Source organism: Lipotes vexillifer, unplaced genomic scaffold (genome assembly GCF_000442215.2).
Source record: "Lipotes vexillifer unplaced genomic scaffold, Lipotes_vexillifer_v1.1 scaffold1549, whole genome shotgun sequence".
Classification (NCBI taxonomy): domain Eukaryota; kingdom Metazoa; phylum Chordata; class Mammalia; order Artiodactyla; family Lipotidae; genus Lipotes; species Lipotes vexillifer.
The window spans coordinates 887,165-896,578 of NW_006771034.1; positions in this window are offsets into that span (position 1 = coordinate 887,165).

Below are 9,414 nucleotides of genomic sequence, written 5' to 3' on the forward strand. Positions count from 1 at the left end.
AGGGACAGAGAAGAACAATGCCACAATGAGTCCTCCTGGACAAGAAAGCAGGTGAGTCCAGCATGGAAAAAAACAAGGTAAATGATCCCTTTGGCCATTGTTTCTTTACTGTTGGACAAACCACTGGCAAGGTGAGCTTGGTTTTAAACACTCCTCCTGGGCCTTGAAAGGGCTGCAAGAAAGGGGAAGACAAAAATCCACCCTAGCCTGCTGAGCTTGAAGTCCACTGGCATATTCTATTATCTTCTCCTCTATGCTTAAATTTACTCCCCAAAGCTTCCTGCTTCTTAGATGATGTGTATATAGATCCATATCTCACATCTTGACCATCAGTGAGGACTGCCAGGTAAGATACAGGACACCCAGTTAAATTTGAATGTCGGTTATACAGTGAATAGTTCTTTACTAGAAGTATGTCCCATGCAATAGTTGGGACATATTAAATACTTATGCATTTTTTCCTCTTTAATTCAAAGATAACAATGCAACTTTTTTTGTTTTGTTTCGCTAAATCTGGCAACCGTATCAGATTGCATCACAGAAGCGTAGAGATGAACTTGAACTTGAAAGTAAGTGATAAGCCAAAAATATGTTTCTCCAATAATGTTAGGGCTTGAAGTACAGGGAAACCACCTAATTGTTCCAGATGTTTTCAGTCCATCCTAAAAGAGAGAACGAGCTAAATTTTATTTACACACTGGGTGAGGGATATGAATAATGATGGAAATCTTGGAGTTAAAAGGTACCTATTTCAATAGGTGAAGCGTTCTGAATCTAGAAGAACCCATCACTTCCTTCTCATCACCGTAATAACCAGGTCCCAGGTAGTCCAGGGACAGCATGGCACAGGGAGCATAATTGTCAACATGGAGTCATTCCTCCATCTTTTACTGCCAATTTCCACTGGCATATCTGAAAAGGGAGTACTGGGGGGCACGCCAATCCCAAAGGATAAAACAATTTAATCAGCATGTTTTCGTAGGTTCATCTTATTGACCTGGGAGCTAGAAGCCCAAGAGGCTGTTGGTGAATCCTTGAGGAGATCCAAGGAGAAGATAGGTATTGTGTAGGATTAATCACAAGTAGCAACATATTTATAGTTCAGGCATCAAACAAGGTAACGTCTGCATGTTAAGATGCTGCACAAAAAGATTAATCATTGACTCATCATTGAATCAGTTATCTCCTCTAGGTCTGCCCTCTGTGTGGTCTACTAGTTACAGGAACAGGGAACATCGAAAGATAATGTTTGAGTTTGCTCGCACATTGGTGGCCAAGTAAGGACAGATCATAAAGTGAAATCAGTACCCTGGATTCAAGTGTGTGTGTGTGTGTGTGTGTGTGTGTGTGTGTGTGTGTGTGTGCAAGCGCACATGCACACATGCTCATCTGAGTGTGTGGGTCTATCTAATTTTTGAAACAAAATTTATTAAAAGATTACATATCCTGGAAAAACATCTTAAATTTCACTTTTCTCAACTTAAGATAGAACTCCAGATTCTTCTATAAGCAAGGAAAAAGTATAGACTACCATGTAAGGTGCAGCCAAAGTCAGAAACTTTCTGAAGAATCATTTTTCTGGGCGGTCTTCTGATTTCTTCCAATTATCAGAGAAATAATAAAGATTTAGTAAATGCCTATCAAGTAATAAATACTATTTTAATTGTGTCGCACACGGAGGTAAAGGAAACTTCTCGGGAGTCTCAAGCCATAAGATATACTCCACTGACTCAATTACCTAAAGGGAGTATCTATACAGGCAGACCTCAGAGATACTGAGGGTTCAGCTGCAGACCATCACAATAAATCAAATATTGCAATAGAGTGAGTCACATGAATTTTTTGGTTTCCCAGTGCATATACAAAAGTTATGTTTACAGTATGCTGTAGTCTCTTGAGTGTGCAATAGCGTTACATCTAAAAAATAATGTACACACACTAAAAAATACTTTATTGCTAAAAAATGCTAACCATCATCTGAGCCTTCAGAGAGTCATAAATTTTTGCAGCTGTCACGTGAGAGATCACTTATCACAGATCACCATCACAAGTATAATAACAATGAAAAGGTTTGAAAGATGGCAAGAATTACCTAAATGTGACACAGAGACACAAAGTGATTAAATACTGTTGGAAAAATTATACTGTTAGATTTGCTTGATGCAGAGTTGCCTCAAACCTTCAATTTTTAAAAACTGAAATATCCGCTAATGCAATAAATGGAAGCACAATAAAATGAGGTATGCCTGTCCAGGTCAGGCTGTATCTATTTTAATCTGACGAAGCCAGCATTGCTAAGGGGAATAAACAATAATTAATAAATAAATCCCACTCCTACTTACCCCGGAGCTTTGCGAATCAATATACAAGAGTTCCACCGTGGATATGATCAGTTATTTTGGACACAAAGAATTCATTGGGTCCTATCATAAAAACCACTTGACTTTTCTTTATTGTGGTAAAATATACATATTCATTATTCTTTTTATTGAAATGCAGTTAATTTCCAGTAATGTGTTAGTTTCAGGTATACAGCAAAGTGATTCGGTTATATATACATATAAAATCGAATCACTTTTTTGATTCTTTTCCACTATAGTTTATTACAAGATATTGAATATAGTTTCCTATGCTATACAGGAAACCCTCCTTGTTTATCTATTTTATATATAGTAGTATGCACCTGTAAATCCCATATTCCCAATTTATTCCTCTCCCCACCTTTCCCTTTGGTAGCCATAAGTTTGTTTTCTATGTCTGGGAGTCTGTTTCTGTTTTGTAAATAAGTTCATTTCTGCTATTTTTTAGATTCCACATATAAGTGATATTATGTAATATTTGCCTTTTTCTGTCTAACTTACTTCACTTAGTATGATATTGTCTAGGTCCATCCCTGTTGCTGCCATTGTATATATATATATACATATATATATATATATATATATATACATCACTTCTTCTTTATCCATCCATCTGTCAATGGACACTTAGGTTGCTTCCATGTCTTGGCTATTGTAAATGGTGCTGCTATGAACATTTGGGTGCCTGTATCTTTTCAAATTAAAGTTTTTGTCTTTTCTGTATATATGCCCAAGAGTGGGTTTGCAGGATCATATGGTAACTCTATTTTTAGTTTTTTAAGGAAACTCCATACTGTTTTCCATAGTGGCTGAACCAATTTACATTCTGACCAACAGCACAGAAGGGTTCCCTTTCTTTGCAACCTCTCCAGTGTTTATTATTTGTAGACTTTCTGATGATGGCCATTCTGACCCGTGTGAGGTGGTACCTCACTGTAGTTTGGATTTGCATTTCTCTCTAATAATTAGCGATGTTGAGGATCTTTTCATGTGCCTGTTGGCCACGTGTATGTCTTCTTTGGAGAAATGTCTATTTAGTTTTTCTGCCCATTTTTTACTTGGGTTGTTTGTTTTTCTTGTCATTGAGTTGTATGAGCTCTTTGTCTGTTTTGGAAATTAAGCCCTTGTCAGTTGCATCGTTTGCAAATATTTTCTCCCAGTCTGTAGGTCATCATTTCATTTTGTTTTCACATTTATCATTTTAACCATAAGTGCATAATTCAGTGGCATTTACAATTACTCTCATAATGTTGTGCAACCATAACCACTATCCATCTCCAGATTTTTCATTTTCCCAAACTGAAACTCTATACCCATTCAAAAATGACTCCCCAATTCCCCTTCCTCTCAGTCCCTGGTAACGACTACTCTATTTGTTGTCTCTGAATTTGACTACCCTGGGTACTTCACATAAGTGAAATCATACAATATATGTCTTTTCATGTCTGGTTTATTTCAGTTAGCATGATGTTTTCAAGGTCCATCCATATTGTAATACATATCAAAGGTCATTTATTTTTATGACATATTCCGTTGTCTGGATATTCCATTGTCTGGATAAACCACAGTTTGTTTATCCATTCATCCACTGATGGACACTTTGCATTGTTTCCACCTTGTGAAAAGCCACTTGAGTTTTGTCTTTCACTGTCCTTTTAAATCTGTTTAGTGTGAGTGACCCTTTTCCTGATCCTCATGTAGATAACAAAAGTCATAGGGACCCTCTACATTGTATACAGAGTCCCAAATAACCAAAACTGCAAACTTGCTTAGACGCCCACGGCCACAGGTGAAGCCCATTGGGCTGACTGCTTCGGTGGTTAATGGAGTGTGGTCCAACTCCTTTCTTCTTACAGCCTAGCATTTGTCTGTCCACCTCCAGCTTTTGATAGCTGAGGCTCCTCACAGGGCAGTGCTTGGGAGGGCGAAGGGAGCGAGGGAGAGCAATCAGGAGACACTTACTTATCAGCTACTGCTGTAAGTAGCTTGGCTCTCTCGGCTTCATAGATGTTTGATGTGGATTGTTTCTCTGTGTGCACTTTTGTGGGTTCTACGTTGGGCTCTCTCATCAGGCTCCTTCTGCTATGCCCCTCTCTCTAGGCTCTTGGCCCCCAATCCATCTCAATTCCTTCTCCCAGGGATTCACACCATAACCTCTTTGGGGTTGAAATCTTTTTACCTGGGCAGCCCAACCCTGGGCAAAATCCCTTTTAAAATAGTGCCAACATCCTACTTGGGGATTCCATATCTGAGGCATCTTGGAGCGGGTTGCTGGAAATTCCTAATGCAGCCCCCATCCTACCTTGCAAGAGGTCACTCGCTCTCCCAGGGGTAACTCAAGGCCCAGACTGAGGGACACATGATCCCTGTATGGTCCAACTCAAGCCCCCTCACTAGATTTGTTATCTCAAGTGACAAACTCTCTCCTAGGCCTTGGCCACTTGGGTGCGGGGAAAGGAGTGGGGTAGTCACACCTCAAAACCCTCTCCTAAAACCTTCCTCTTTAATGCCCACTCTTGACCCTTTATATCCTCACTGGGGATCAGTTGTCCAGGTGGATCTTGAACACCTCTTTGGAAGTTTACACATGGTACATGGCTCACCCCTCACTCTGACATGGAATATCCATTATATCTTGGTCACATGGGTGACCACCAAAGTGGAGGGTCCATCTCTTTGAAGGGTCCCCTCATTTGCCCCATGACAGCTCATCTCAAACATACCCTCAAAGTCTAGCCATTTTGTGGGATGTAGCAGCAAGCACTACTCAAAATCTTTCTTTGGATGCACTTTCTCTCCATTCTCTCCCGGTAGATGCTCTATAAACATTTCTTTTGAATTGAATTGAAACAGAAAAAGCCATATAACCAACTTAGATATATTGGGACACACAGAAATGTGTAATAACATAATTTCATATTAGCTTTCCATTCAAGCAAACGAGGAGCTGCTTGTCTGCATACTAGCAAAATTGGATGTCACCCTTCTGTGTAGTCTGAGGAGGCATCACAAAGGAAAAGATCTCAGGTGGGTCCTATTTGTCAAATCTGTTGACTTTCTCAACGTTTTTGTTTTTCTGGTCTCTCTCTTTTCCACATCTAACTCTGCATACCATCCATCTCTTGAAAGTTCTTCCTCCCTTGGCTTGTACCAAGCTTCTTTTTCTCTGTCCTTCTCTCGCCCTCTTCCTCTGGCTCCTGTCTCCTCCCACTCCCTTCTTACGTGGATTCCCCATCTTCAGCTTTCTATTTTCTTTCACCTTGAAAATTTACTGATTCTGCCTGATTATCTCAGCCAGCAGCTCAGCACCACTCTTGCTGCATCTCTACCTCTTCTACAACAAAATCTTCTTCCATAATGATGCAACGTTGCAAACCACCCCAAAACTATGGCTTCTGACAACCACCATGTGTTACAGCTCATGTGTCTATAGGGAGGCTGGGCAGTTGTGCTGCTCATGGCTGGGTTTGGCTGGTCAGTTCTTCTGGGTTAGGTGGAGCTCGTTAACTATCTGATAATCAGCTGACTACTGGCTGATATAGGATGGCCTCAGCTGGGACAACCGCACTCTTCCGTGTGTTTCTCTTTCCAGTGCACCAGCCCAGGTGTTCAAGTATGCAAGCACTTCCCCGAGCCTCTGCTTCCATCAACTTGTTACTGTCCCATTGGCCAAAGCAAGTCATGAGGCTGAGCTCAGGGTCAGAGTTGGAGGGGACCAAGTTACAGGGCAAAGGGCATGATTCCCCAGCCTCTTGTCTTAATATAGCCTCATATCCATCTATCCACCTGTCCATCCATCTGTCCATCCATCCATCCATCCTTCCATCCATTCATTCAAAAAGTTTCCACATACCAAGCATAGTGATAGATGCTGGAGATACATTAATGACCAACAATAGTTAAGACCGTACTCTCAAAAGCCAACAGATGAACCAAATAACCAGAGGTACCACTGCCAGATCAATTTGCCAAAATCTCCAATTTCAGTCCATCACTTTCCTGGTCCAAAGCTTTTGACAGCTCCCCATTATGTACAGAATAAAAGCAAACTCCTTATCTTGGCCTTTGTGGTCCCCTTTACCTGGCCCAGGCTTTTTCTTTCCAGATGGGTTCTTCTCTGGTCCCCTTCACCACCAGGCTAGGCTTCTCACTATCTCCCAAACAGGCTGAGTTTATTTCTGATCTGCCTTTGGCCTCAGAGCTCTGCTCCATCTGTCCTTTTATCTATCAAAAATGTACGTGTCTGGTGAAACAAAATGAAACCCATATCTGCCAAGGTCCAGCTCAGGACTCCACTATTCCGAGGCTACAGGCTTTTCAGCCACACAGTTTCTTCCTGACTCAGACACCACCCTCTGCCCAGCCAGTGGTCTATGCTCAGTTTTGTGAGCCAGACCCAGGGTCTGGACTAGGGTGAGACAAGTGAGGCACCTAGGGTGCAAAATTTAAGGAAGCACTCACTTCTAGGATTCTGCAAGTTTAGGGTTAAATATTGCATCCTGGGAGCCTCACTCACTTCTCCCCAGTCCCAGCCCTGGCCATACCTGTCATTTTAGTATTTGCTATTCATTTTGTTTCTTATGTAAATGGTTCATAAGATTGTAAACCTTCTGAGCAGGACCAAGTCTGCCTCGCCGGAGGCTAGGAAATACTCAGTGAAACAACAAGGGTTGCGGGGAAAGAGAGGTGTTCCTGATAATTGGTAAAGCCCAGGGAAAAGATTGGAAGAGGCAAAGAATGAAGGGATAAAGGGGCAATTGGATAATTCTGCCAAAGACGAAGACAAGTGAATTCATGTTGTGATAAGAGTTAAAGGCAAACAATACTGCCATGATATAGAACATCCTTGGGAGGTGCACTGCTCACTGGATGTAGAGAAGCATAAAAATTGGGAACCTGAGGGGGGCAGAGGGAGGGTCCAGATGTAAATTCATATAGATGGAAAAAACTGACATAGATGGGGAGGCCTGAGTTTTTGGGTGAGGTTAAAGCTAAATACATACATACTTGACTATGGCCATAGCCAAGATAGGGGGTCAAGAGAAAGGAGGCCCATCACATCATGGAAATGTTGTGATTTTAAAAGGACCAGTCAGAAGGGCAATGATGGGTTCCTGTTTAACAAAGACAAGACTAATGGTTACCGGGGGGGAAGGGTGGGGGGGAGGGATAGATTGGGTGTTTGGGATTGACTTGTACACACTGCTATATTTATAATAGATAACCAGGGACTTCCCTGGTGGTCCAGTGGTTAAGAATTTTCCTTCCAATACCGGGGATGTGAGTTTGATCCACGGTCAGGGAACTAAGATCCCACATGCCGAGGGACAACGAAGCCCATGTGCCACAACTAGAGAACATGCGCATCGCAACTAAGACCCGACGCAGCCAAAAATAAATAAATAAACAAACAAAATATTAAAAGATAAAATAAAATAGATGAACAACAAGCACCTACTGTAAAATAAATAAATAAATATAAGCAAATTAAAAAAAAAAAGACAAAGGCACAGCAGGAAAAGGTTAAAGGTCACCCACAAAATTTGGTAAAGTGCATGTTCCTGAAAGTCTTTTCATTGACAATGACAGTAATGCAGATGTAAGAAACAACATTCTCAAGGAGCTCAAAAAATTTTTAAGAACCCCAGATGACTTGGGTATAATTCCAGACCTTTCAACATTCATTAGATTGATTTTCTGAAACCCCTTAATGTCTGTTGGACAATTACTTTGAGTTTCAGTAAGTTCTGGAGTCTCAGTTCACACCATGAAGACCATGCGGGCAAAAGCTAATGTCTTGAGTCTCCATTTTCCATATAAATTTGAGAATTATAAACAAGCATTGGTAAAATCTGAAAAAGCACAGGGAAACAAACTAAGGATAATACCTCTGTAACAATCGAAGGCCATTAAAGCTCTGATGTGGCCTGCAAGCAAAGATCATTGATTGCCCTCTGATGATGGAAACCCAAATGAACGCTCCTCTGTTTTACCTCTCAGTAATCTTTTAGTTCCACTAACACTTTCCAGTCCTGGAAATTTCCTTATCCCTCAAGGAGTATTATCTCAGATATAAGTCCTATGTGGGAAGCAATATCTTCAATAAAATCTCTACATTTATATGTATCTCTTAAGACCCCGGGTCCCAGTGGTAATGTTATATGACTGGCCATTCACAGGCAGTCCCAGATGCTGAGGCAGTCATGGTCTGATAGTTGTATATAGCAGAGTGACATAAAGTGGTGCTTTGGTTTCTTCTTTCTGCTTTGAGTAAACTAAAAACTTGAGAAGAAGATGAAATTAGAACCAGAACATGAACAAGACTTTTCTTCCTGCCCTCCTTCCAGAAATCCAGCCAGTGTCTGAACTAGCCATAGGAGGGGAAAGGAATTTAAGGAGAAGGAAATTAAAATACACACCACAAATTTTAAATGTGATATTCCGTTTTCTCAATAGAGTTGATGTTTTTTTCATTTTGACATTTTGAGGTTCTGTAAGAATTTGCCGCCTGTATCTGTAAGACTGAATGATATTCTTCCAAAAGAATATTTAATTCAATCATTAAGTGATGAACACTAAGGATTTCTTTCCACAGAGGAGATTTTCAACTCATTCTTACCCAGACCTCTAATTTAGGGGGCTAATGCCATGTCTTTAGGACACCTGGCAAATGCACGTATTAAAATTCACATATTGCATTTTTCCATATTGAAACATCAACCACAGATCTCTTATTCCATTCAAACCTGCTTTGCATAGTCCAAAAATTACTGATCCTCACAGCACCCCAGTGAAAAAGGTAGTATTATGCTTCAGTTTCTAAAGAGTCATGTGGAAGTTTGTTAATTTGCCTACCACCAGGAAAATGAGCAGCAATTACAGTAAAAGTCAAAAGTTCCTGAGGGGCTTCCCTGGTGGCACAGTGGTTGAGGGTCCGCCTGCCGATGCAGGGGACATGGGTTCCTGCCCCGGTCCGGGAGGATCCCACATGCCACGGAGCGGCTAGGCCCGTGAGCCATGGCCGCTGAGCCTGTGCGTCCGGAGCCTGTGCTCC